The sequence below is a fragment of the Spinacia oleracea genome, chromosome 1, assembly GCF_020520425.1.
Source record: "Spinacia oleracea cultivar Varoflay chromosome 1, BTI_SOV_V1, whole genome shotgun sequence".
NCBI lineage: Eukaryota > Viridiplantae > Streptophyta > Magnoliopsida > Caryophyllales > Amaranthaceae > Spinacia > Spinacia oleracea.
Window position 1 is genome coordinate 16,555,588 of NC_079487.1, and position 12,242 is coordinate 16,567,829.

General features: G+C 36.4%; 1 long non-coding RNA gene across 2 annotated transcripts; it reads left to right on the forward strand.

Moving 5' to 3' along the window:
• The first annotated feature begins 1,780 nt into the window (after positions 1 to 1,780).
• Positions 1,781 to 2,695, forward strand: LOC110800794 (uncharacterized). 2 transcript variants are annotated; one of them, XR_002536752.2, is made up of 2 exons: positions 1,781 to 2,128; positions 2,243 to 2,695. It is a non-coding gene; the product is annotated as an uncharacterized lncRNA (long non-coding RNA). The 2 variants fall into 2 exon arrangements; XR_002536753.2 differs by having other exon boundaries at positions 2,246 to 2,695.
• Positions 2,696 to 12,242: the final 9,547 nt, after the last annotated feature.

Sequence of the window (12,242 nt, forward strand, 5' to 3'; positions counted from 1 at the left end):
CCTTCCCTAGCTGCTCCCGAACCGAACAAGAACAAGTGTAGGACTCCAAGTGACGTCCCTCCGTAGATAGTCCACAGCATGTTCGGATCCACCTTAGATTTAATTAACTAGAATCGCACCTAAAGTTTTATGTTTGTTCGAATAATTTGAGGCAAAATTAACGTTAGTTTTAATCCTTTAAACTATGTGAATACTTGAAATTATGTGTCCATAAATTGTGAATGCCATCACATATTTATAGGTTTGGAATAATGGAATTAGAAGTCTACTAAGTTTCAAGTAATCAAATCCTATTAGAATTAGACATTAATTAAAACTAGTAACTTTAGGAAATTAATTTTTAATCTAATCCCAATTGCTTAAGGATTTGATACATGCACAAACTTCAACACACACACGTGCACGGCCCACAAGGGGTGTTGGCCATGCGCGTACGCGGAGAAGCCCACAGCGCTGCAGCCCACGAGCTTTGGGCGCGCCTGTTGCCATGCGCGTTGGGCCTGACCTTGCGCTGGGCCTTGCGTGCCTTGGCTGCAACTGCGTTGCCTTGCGCGCTGGGCTTGCTAGGCGTGGGCCTGGCTTCGTGCTGGGCCTTGCGTCTAGCAAGCTCGTCCGATGTTTATTTCGTACGACACGCTTCCGATTAATTTTCCGATTCCGGAATTCATTTCCTATTCGAACAATATTTAATATTTCCGATTCCGGAATTAATTTCTGTTTCGAACAAATATTTAATATTTCCGATTCTGGAATTATTTTCCGATTCCGATAATATTTCCGATTCTGACAATATTTCCGTTTCCGACAATATTTCCGATTCCGGCAATATTTCCATTTCCGATAATATTTTCCGATACGTACCATGTTTCCGTTTCCGGCAACATCTACGACTTGGATAATATTTATATTTCCGATACGATCCATATTTCCGTTTCCGGCAATATCATCGTTTCCAGAGTATTCATAATTTGCCTTTGACGATTTCAGCTCCCACTGGAACCGAGATCCGTCGATTCTGAATATCCATAAATGGAGTATTTAATTCCTTTAAATACTTGATCCGTTCACATACTATTTTGTGTGACCCTACGGGTTCAGTCAAGAGTAAGCTGTGGATTAATATTATTAATTCCACTTGAACTGAAGCGGCCTCTAGCTAGGCATACAGTTCACTTGATCTCACTGAATTATTAACTTGTATAATTAATACTGAACCGCATTTATTAGACTTAGCATTGAATACGTAATTGGACCAAGGGCATTATTTCCTTCAGAAACTTCTCTCTTTATGGGTTACAACCTCAAACTTTCATTTTTCGTTGATTACAACTTAACTTTTCACTTTAAGTAAAACTTAACTTTTCATTTAAACTACAACCTCAGGACAAATTTCGGCTAACGTTGTCCGAAAATGATGACATGATTATAATTCCAACCAATTTGAAAAATAAAAAAAACATTTAACCAATCTTCATTCAATGTTCATCATCATCAAACATCAAGCATCATCATCAAACAAGATACAAGCACAAAGCTTTGATGTTAGTCACAAGTTTTTCACGACTTCTGTTCCTAATAGACACGATCTTTCTGTCTATAAAATAAAATAATGGATTCAAATAGAAATAGAAGTAATTTAATTTCCAGTTGAAGATATTCCTTATTTAGCAGAATATCTTTTTCGAACTTCTTGCCATCAGGATCAATTCTGGTAATATTAAAAATATCCTCAAAAAGAAGCAGCGCCATCAATCAAACATGGAACAAATACAAACTTTTGTAAAAGACGGTCTTACGAGAAAAACCGCCTTGTTGTCACTTAAGCTTCCACGTAAATTACTGACATCGGCAATATATATACTCCTTTTCTTTTCATTTTCCCAAACCCTAATTCATTTCCCCCTCTCTCTCCTGAATACTGCCCCTCTCTCTCTCTCCTGAACACTGCCCCTCTCTCTCCTCTCCATAAGCTTGACGGCGGAGCCTCTCCATAGGCTTGACAGCGGCGCATAAGCTTCACTCTTTCATCTCTCCTCCATAAGCTTGACGGCGGCGCAAGGCTTGACAGAGGCGATGGCGGAGCTTCGATGTCGGAGCTTCTATGGCGGAATAGCCGAAATAGGATAGCGTAACTCTTTCATCTCTCCTCCATTCTTCATCAATAGTTTTAGGTTTATTATTTTTCAGCTTTTTAATTAATTTTGTTGATTTTACAAATTAGGTTTTTGTTTGATTTTTCTAGCAGGTGGTGGTTGTGATCAAGGTGGCGCCGGTGATTCGCCTCGTTGCAACAGCCGTCGGAGATGGGAGAATAAAGCGGAATGGAACGGAGGATCGAACGACGGTGGTGGCTGAGGTGGATAAAGGATGAGAGGTGAAGGAGATCGAGAGAGTCGCGGGCCTGCTGATGGTTGTGGTTGCGCGTCGGCGCGGAGATGGGAGGAGAACGGAATGAAAAGGAATATATATTGAACAGCGGTGGGCCGATGGGAGGAGAATCGCACCAGACTGATGATTCGTAGCTTGAAGCACTGTGACTGTTGTTGATGTTGGTCGAATATACTGGTGTTTCGTTTTAGTTTTAGTTTTAGTTAAGAATTGTAATGTTTTAGTTACACTTTTTTTGGTATTTAGTTAAGAATAACTATGTTTTAGTTTTAGTTATAATTCTGAAATAATGGTCTTTTTAGTGGAATTGCTGGACTGATTTTCTTGAATTTTTAAGTTTTAGTCACGTTTTTTTTTGTTTTAGTTAAGGTTTTTTGAGTTTTAGTTACGTATTTTTAGTTTTCATTCAGGGCTTTAGTTATGATTTCAGTTTAAGTTACGATTTTCTTGGTTTTAGTTAACATTTTTGGAGCTTTAGTTATGTATTTTTGAGTTTCAGATAACGAATTTCAGAGTTTTGGTTAAGATCTAAAATTTTAAGCATTGAAAATAATTAGTTAAGTAATTAAATCAATTAGTTAAAAATGAAACTAATAAGTTAAGCTTCAGAACCAATTAGTTAAGCAATGTAATAAATTAGTTAAGTAATGTAACATATTAGTTAAACCATGCAACCTATTAGTGAATCACTGAAACCAATTAGTGAAGCACTGTAAGTAATTAGTTGTGCACTGGATTTAATTAAGTTAACCACTAGAACTAATAGTTAACTTTGAGATTCAATTAGTTAAGCAACGAAACTAATTAGTTATGCAACGACACCAATTAGTTAAGCAATGAACGAATTAGTTAAGCATTGAAATCAATTAGTTAAGCATTGCAACTAATTAGTTAAGATTTTATGAGTTTTAGTTAATAATAAGTTTGTTTAAAATTAATAACTATTTATTTTTATACCTTAACTATTTTGTTATTCAATTAGTTATGATTTTATTACTTTTAGTTATGTTTTACACTAGTTTAGTTAGTACCCAAAAAAATTGAAAATTTTAATTTCGAAAAAAAAAATCGAATTGAAAAAAAAAATTAAGCCTGAAATCCAATTAGTTAAGCCTGAAATCAAATTAGTTAACTTTGAAGTCCAATTAGTTAAGCCTGAAAAAAAAATTCAAATTTTTTTTTTAAAAAAAAAAATTAGCACATGCGCCAACATGGCTGCCAACGGGGCTGCCAATAAGGCGGTCTTTCCTGTGAGGCGGTCTCATACAAAAGTTTCTCTGGAACAAATGACCCAATTCATAATAGGAAAAATTGTAATTATTAATCCAACCTTTGCCCGGTTTTCTTTAATTAAGCCTACCTATGCAATATTTCTAAATAATCCAACCTTTATGACCCAACTACTATTAGTAAGCCTAGCAAGTTAATAACCTATTGTAACCGATTCACCCTTACGTGGCAATATAACCCTTACAATTTTCGTTCCTCTCTCCTCTGTTCATCGTTTTTCTTCTACCTCTTCTCCACCATTGTTTATCCCTCATACCTCTAGATTCGAAGTTCGTCAAAAATAATCAGCAATTGCTATGACTGGGTTAAACCAATCAACTGTTGGATCCGGGTTAAGGGTTAAGAGGAGAGAAGGGTTAAGGGTTTTTTGGAAGAAAAAAAATTAGAAAATCAACTTTAGGTTGTCAACGTTTTTCTTTGTAACAGGTAACCGGTCACCCAGGCTTAATAATAGTAGTTGGGTCATAAAGGTTGGATTATTCAAAAATATTGCATAGGTTGGCTTAATTAAAGAAAACCGGGCAAATGTTGGATTAATATTTACAAATTTTCCTTCATAATATCTAGGGGTGTCAAATCGGGTCATCGGATCGGTTTTGGATCGGTTATAAACGGTTCGGGTCCTGTCGAAATCGGATAATGTCGGGTGAATGTTTCTATCCGGGTCAATTCGGATCGGTTCGGATAACTTCGGGTTCGGGTGAAGTCGGGTAATTAATTGTTTCGGGTTCGAGTCGGTTTCGGGTCGGGTAATTTCGGTTCGGCTAAATCTCGGGTTCGGTTTGAACCGGTTCGGGTTAAAAACGGTTTTGTGTCGGTTTATTTTGGTTCGGGTCTAGTTTGGTTCGGGTGCATATCGGATACGGTTGCATTTTGACCGGTTTACTGCGGGTACGGGTCATGTTCGGATCGGATAAGTCTCGGGTTCAGGTGAATGTCGAATTCACTTAATATTTTAACCGGTTTACTGCTGGAATGTGTCATGTCTGGATCGGATAAAATCTCGGTTTCGGGTCAAGTTTGGATCGTGAGTCTCGGGTTAGGGTCAAGTTCAGATCGGTCATACCTCGGATCCGGGTCAATTACATATTGAGTTTGCGGTTTGAGCTAGGATCGGGTTGGTAGTATTCTTATGTTTTATGGATCGAGTAACTATTGAATTCACTATCAAATCATATCGCTTTATTATTCTAATATCTCATGCCAAATAATGAATTTTTAGAATTCTACTTCCTCCGTCCAAAATTAACCTTTACACTTATCAAGATTCGTTGACACTAAATTTTACGGAGTAGAAGATAAGTTATTGTTCATATAAATATTAATTTATTGTAAAAGTAGACGTGAAATGAGATAGTGAGATTCTCCGTATTATTTATTGAAATATAAATGTGGTAGAAGATAGTGTCATAGTGGAGTGTTAATACTTGTTTCCATAAAACTCACCCGAAGGATTGACATTACTTATTGCTTAAGAAAAAAAATAAATGTGATAGAAGATAGTGGAGTGTTAAGTAAAATAAATGTGATAGAAGATATCTAAATTAAGTAAAAGCGAACTTATAAAGTTAAATTTAGACAATTAAATATCCCAACAATGAATATTGTAATTGTCTGAAGGTTACATTTTCGCTCTAACGTAATAATGATTAACAAATGTTTTGAAGTATAATATTTGTAGAACCAAACTTCATCAACTAAGTTCTTGGTTGATTAAATAATACTGAAATGGGAAGACCAAAGATATAAAAAACTAGTATTGTAATTTTTAATTAATTTCATGCTGTTTTATAATGTTTAAGACCTTTAATTATATGGGAATAATGACAATAAATTAGCTATGATATGACAAAAATGTGTATATCGAGTTGGAGTTTAGGTAATTAATAGTTCACTTGTTTAGGTGAGTCATATTAATAATGAGTAGACTAAATTTTAGTTGGATCAAATCGGATAGAATAAAATCGAGTATGGGTAGTTACTTTTTGGCTATCGGGTTAAATCGAGTCGGGTTATTTTTGGATGTCGGGTAGATTCAAGTCGGATAGGTGATAATTCGGTTGAAAGTCGGTTTCGGGTTCATTCGGATCGGGTCAAGAACAATGCGGGTTAAATCGGATATCGGGTTTTATCGGTTCGGGTCGATTGCAGTTGTTATCGGGTAAAATCGGATTTCGGATTGCTATCGGGTCGGATGCGGGTTCGGTTTGGTTAAAGCTAATCGGGTACTAATCGGGTTACGAGTCTCCTCGGGTTGTTAGAGGATCGGGTTCTGGTCTTTGATTCAAGGGTCAAATCGGATTTCGGATCAATGTCAGATCGGTTCGGATCTGATTCAAGAGCCTCTACTTCTCGGATATATTCGGTTCAGATGTCGGTCGGTTTCGGTCGGTTTCTCGGATCGGGTCAATTTTTGACACCCTATTAATATCTATTTGAAAATCGAAGAAATTTTCTCGCAAATATACAATAGTAATCAATCAAAGAGTTTTTTAGGGTTTTAAGAAACTCCAAATTGTGGATTAAATCAGTAAAGTATTTCCTCACATTTACTTTATCTCTCCTCAAAACCCTCTCCAACCTTTTTTGAGAGTTAACCAAATTTGAGTTTTAGGAGAAACACAAAACATATCATCAACAATTCAACACCCAAGTCACCCCTTTGAATCTCTTGAAAACTTGCATATTCCCATTATCATGTTGTTTATTGTAAACTCAAATTAGGTTTTTTCCCCACTTCCCAGGACTTCAAATGAAACCCTGGGGGTTGTTTGAATGTCGGATGTGGCCGTGTAGGGTTCAAGTCGAACGAAACATGACGATGAGAGACTGTTAAGTCATTTGAATTAAACCTATTTCTTCTCCCGAAAATGGAGGTTGAATCGGGTTCTAGTAGAATTTTTAGCCATATGAACCCTCAATCTCCATGGCTGGTTTTGGTCTATGATGGTAAAGATCATGATGTGTGATGTCTGATGATGGTCATGATGCGCCCTGTTTACAGTTTACTGATGGTGATGATGCGTGATGAAGATTGGATGAAGATTGGTTTTTCTTTTCTTTTCTTTTCAAATTTATTTAATTGGGAGAAATTGGTTGAAATTATAATTATGATATCATTTTCCGATGTTGTTAGCCGGAATTTGGCCCGAGGTTGTAATTTAAAGTGCAGAGTTAAGTTTGAGTTGTAATTAATAAAAACTAGTCTTATATGCACGCGATGCGTGCGAGATAATATCAGAATTTTAACAAAATGCTGAAAATGTAGATAAACTGCATAAACTTTTACGAAATCCAAACTTTGACTGACAGGTATTAGTGGAGAAGATCAACAGAGCAAGATCCCTACTTAAAAAAAATCATTAAGCCAAGAATATTATTTTTTAAATCCGAAAACCTAATTCATACCAAAAAAAGGTCAAAATTACTTGCTTATTTCTAACTTTAATTACTTGCCATATCCAACACATCAACATAAAACCACATTCAATATTTGCAAATATTTAATATTTCCGTTTCCGGAATTATTTTCCAATTCCAATAATATTTCCGATTCCGACAATATTTCCGTTTCCGGCAATATTTCCATTCCCGATAATATTTTCCGATACGTACCATGTTTCCATTTCCGGCAACATCTACGACTTGGATAATATTTATTTTTCCGATACGATCCATATTTCCGTTTTCGGCAATATCATCGTTTCCAGAGTATTCATTATTTGCCTTTGACGATTTCAGCTCCCACTGGAACCAAGATCCGTCGATTCCGAATATCCATAGATGGAGTATTTAATACCATTAAATACTTGATCCGTTTACGTACTATTTGTGTGACCCTACGGGTTCAGTCAAGAGTAAGCTGTGGATTAATATCATTAATCCACTTGAACTTAAGCGGCCTCTAGCTAGGCATACAGTTCACTTGATCTCACTGAATTATTAACTTGTATAATTAATACTGAACCGCATTTATTAGACTTACCATTAAATGCATATTTGGAACAAGGGCATTATTTCCTTCAGATAATGCCATTAAATTTATTAAGAATTTAATAAATTCCATTGCAATGTTTGCTAAGAATGTTGCCGTGAAAAAGATGTGACATCCTTTTGATGCCATCAAGATTTGAACCATGTGGACTAAATCAGGTTTATGCAATGAGATATGGAACAATACCAGTATTTCACTCCACTGGAGGGCTTCGAGTGAGTATTAAGCAAGATTACGAATCAGAATTTTTATGGATAGCTTATGCTGCTTCATTTCATGTTTCTCAGGTAAGGGATTAATCTATTTGTGTTATTTGCTCTTAATTTCCGAGTTTTGTGAGTTCTATTAATAGAGATATAAGTTGTTAAATATTTTAGGCATCTTTAATTAATGATGGTTGATTATATATACTTCGTATGTTGTACTCCCTCCGTCCCTTAATACTCGACCCGGTTTGACCAGCACAGAGTTTAAGGGACTTGAATTGACTTATTTAGTTTAATAGGTAGTAGTTGATAGTGGGGTATTATTTTAATGTAGTTAGTGGGAAATGTGTAAAGATGTGGGGTTGGGGGAGAGTAGGGTTGGAAATTTTAATTATTTTTTGTATGGAGTAGGGGTAGGTGGGTTAATAGGGGGAGTGAGAAATAATATAATATTGTTAGAATATTTCCATTTTTAGAAACAGGTCAAGTATTAAGGGACGGCCCGATAAGGAAAACATGTCAAGTGTTAAGGGACGGAGGGAGTAATTGATAAGCAATTGATGAAACACGGTGCATGGATCAGAGTGTATTTTATGCTGTTAACAACAAGTTAAGGCTTTTTCCTTTTTCCGGTGGTGGGCGTGGTGGTAGTGGTGGGGAGGGGGGAGTACAAGAAAATACAAATTTCTTGGTGAGGAAAAGTTATGTACAAATTTCTTGATTTTGATGGCTATTATTCAACACCCAAGTCACCCCTTTGAATCTCTTGAAAACTTCCATATTCCCATTATCATGTTGTTTATTGTAAACTCAAATTAGGTTTTTTCCCCACTTCCCAGGACTTCAAATGAAACCCTGGGGGTTGTTTGAATGTCGGATGTGGCCGTGTAGGGTTCAAGTCGAACGAAACATGACGATGAGAGACTGTTAAGTCATTTGAATTAAACCTATTTCTTCTCCCGAAAATGGAGGTTGAATCGGGTTCTAGTAGAATTTTTAGCCATATGAACCCTCAATCTCCATGGCTGTTTTTGGTCTATGATGGTAAAGATCATGATGTGTGATGTCTGATGATGGTCATGATGCGCCCTGTTTACAGTTTACTGATGGTGATGATGCGTGATGAAGATTGGATGAAGATTGGTTTTTCTTTTCTTTTCTTTTCAAATTTATTTAATTGGGAGAAATTGGTTGAAATTATAATTATGATATCATTTTCCGATGTTGTTAGCCGGAATTTGGCCCGAGGTTGTAATTTAAAGTGCAGAGTTAAGTTTGAGTTGTAATTAATAAAAACTAGTCTTATATGCACGCGATGCGTGCGAGATAATATCAGAATTTTAACAAAATGCTGAGAATGTAGATAAACTGCATAAACTTTTACGAAATCCAAACTTTGACTGACAGGTATTAGTGGAGAAGATCAACAGAGCAAGATCCCTACTTAAAAAAAATCATTAAGCCAAGAATATTATTTTTTAAATCCGAAAACCTAATTCATACCAAAAAAAGGTCAAAATTACTTGCTTATTTCTAACTTTAATTACTTGCCATATCCAACACATCAACATAAAACCACATTCAATATTTGCAAACACCCCCCCCCCCCAAAAAACTTGGAGGTGATTGACCTGTGAGCAGAATAGCCCGGCCTTCCCTCATTGGAGTTGTTCTAAAATGTCATTTGCTTATTCGCGTCGTTTTCTTTTTGTGTTGGTTGTTTTCAACAGGCATTCCTTTGGTTTCTGCTTATGGATCAGCCAAGGTGACTTCCTAAAAATATTTATATGAAGCAAAATTATAAAACTTTTAATTCTGGCAAAATTAAGCAACAAAATTAAATAGCCATCAAAATCAAGAAATTTGTACATAACTTTTCCTCACCAAGAAATTTGTATTTTCTTGTACTCCCCCCTCCCCACCACTACCACCACGCCCACCACCGGAAAAAGGAAAAAGCCTTAACTTGTTGTTAACAGCATAAAATACACTCTGATCCATGCACCGTGTTTCATCAATTGCTTATCAATTACTCCCTCCGTCCCTTAACTCTTGACCTGTTTTCCTTATCGGGTCGTCCCTTAATACTTGACCTGTTTCTAAAAATGGAAATATTCTAACAATATTATATTATTTCTCACTCCCCCCTATTAACCCACCTACCCCTACTCCATACAAAAATTAATTAAAATTTCCAACCCTACTCTCCCCCAACCCCACATCTTTACACATTTCCCACTAACTACATTAAAATAATACCCCACTATCAACTACTACCTATTAAACTAAATAAGTCAATTCAAGTCCCTTAAACTCTGTGCTGGTCAAACCGGGTCGAGTATTAAGGGACGGAGGGAGTACAACATACGAAGTATATATAATCAACCATCATTAATTAAAGATGCCTAAAATATTTAACAACTTATATCTCTATTAATAGAACTCACAAAACTCGGAAATTAAGAGCAAATAACACAAATAGATTAATCCCTTACCTGAGAAACATGAAATGAAGCAGCATAAGCTATCCATAAAAATTCTGATTCGTAATCTTGCTTAATACTCACTCGAAGCCCTCCAGTGGAGTGAAATACTGGTATTGTTCCATATCTCATTGCATAAACCTGATTTAGTCCACATGGTTCAAATCTTGATGGCATCAAAAGGATGTCACATCTTTTTCACGGCAACATTCTTAGCAAACATTGCAATGGAATTTATTAAATTCTTAATAAATTTAATGGCATTATCTGAAGGAAATAATGCCCTTGGTCCAAATATGCATTTAATGGTAAGTCTAATAAATGCGGTTCAGTATTAATTATACAAGTTAATAATTCAGTGAGATCAAGTGAACTGTATGCCTAGCTAGAGGCCGCTTAAGTTCAAGTGGATTAATGATATTAATCCACAGCTTACTCTTGACTGAACCCGTAGGGTCACACAAATAGTACGTAAACGGATCAAGTATTTAATGGTATTAAATACTCCATCTATGGATATTCGGAATCGACGGATCTTGGTTCCAGTGGGAGCTGAAATCGTCAAAGGCAAATAATGAATACTCCGGAAACGATGATATTGCCGAAAACGGAAATATGGATCGTATCGGAAAAATAAATATTATCCAAGTCGTAGATGTTGCCGGAAATGGAAACATGGTACGTATCGGAAAATATTATCGGGAATGGAAATATTGCCGGAAACGGAAATATTGTCGGAATCGGAAATATTATTGGAATCGGAAAATAATTCTGGAAACGGAAATATTAAATATTTGTTCGAAACGGAAATTTATTCCGGAATCGGAAATATTAAATATTGTTCGTATCGGAAATGAATTTCGAAATCGGAATATTAATCGGAAGCGCGACGTACGAAATAAAACATCGGACGAGCTTGCTAGACGCAAGGCCTAGCACGAAGCTAGAGCCAACGCCTAGCGAAGCCCGCGCGACCAAGCAAGCAAAGCCCAACCAAAGCGCGAGCAAGGCAAGCAGGCGCGCGCCCCTCGTGGGCTGCGAGCAATCGCTGGGCCAGGCCTCAGGGCGCGCGCATGGCGCCCCTCGTGGGCTGCTGTGCGTGTGTGTGAGTTTGTGTTTGTGTACGAAACCTTGATCGATTAGGATTCGTTTAGATTGATTTCCTAAATATATTAGATAATTAATTAAATGAATTTAAGTTAAATTCAGATTAGTTAATTTGTTTCCTAGTAGGATTCAAATATCCGATACCCATACCCTATAAATAGGTGATCATGGTTCACAATTCATAACGAGTAATTCAAGTATTCATTCAAGTTTTAGGCTTAAAACTCAGATTTTTATTTGTCATAAAAACCAAAAATTTCATAGTACCTTTGGGGCAATTCTAGTTAATTAAACCTAAGGCGGATCCGAGCGAGCTGTGGACTATCTACGGAGGGACGACGTGTGGAGTCCTAGACTTGTTCTTGTTCGGTTCGGGCGAGCTAGGGACGGCACGCTACAAAGAGTATGCATCCTAAATTATATTAATTGTTATGTGGCAATTAATTTGGAATCCTGGATTTTATGGTTTTTCCGCATGATTTATATTCAGTTATATGTATCATAACCTAACAGTGGTATCACGAGCCTCTAATTAATTCCATAATAATTGCTTAACATGGTTAAATTTTATAAATTTGCAAGGAATTAAAAGGGGTGATTAATTTCGTAATTGTAATTAATTGCAAATTAGCGATTATTTAATTATATGTTGGCAGTTTTTCGGCAGTTTCTTCGTTACTCAACGAAATCGAGTGATTTTTGTGTCAATTCTGCATGTAAAAGGCATTCTAAAATTTTGACAAAACACTTTTTTCCGGCCGAACTCAGAATTCC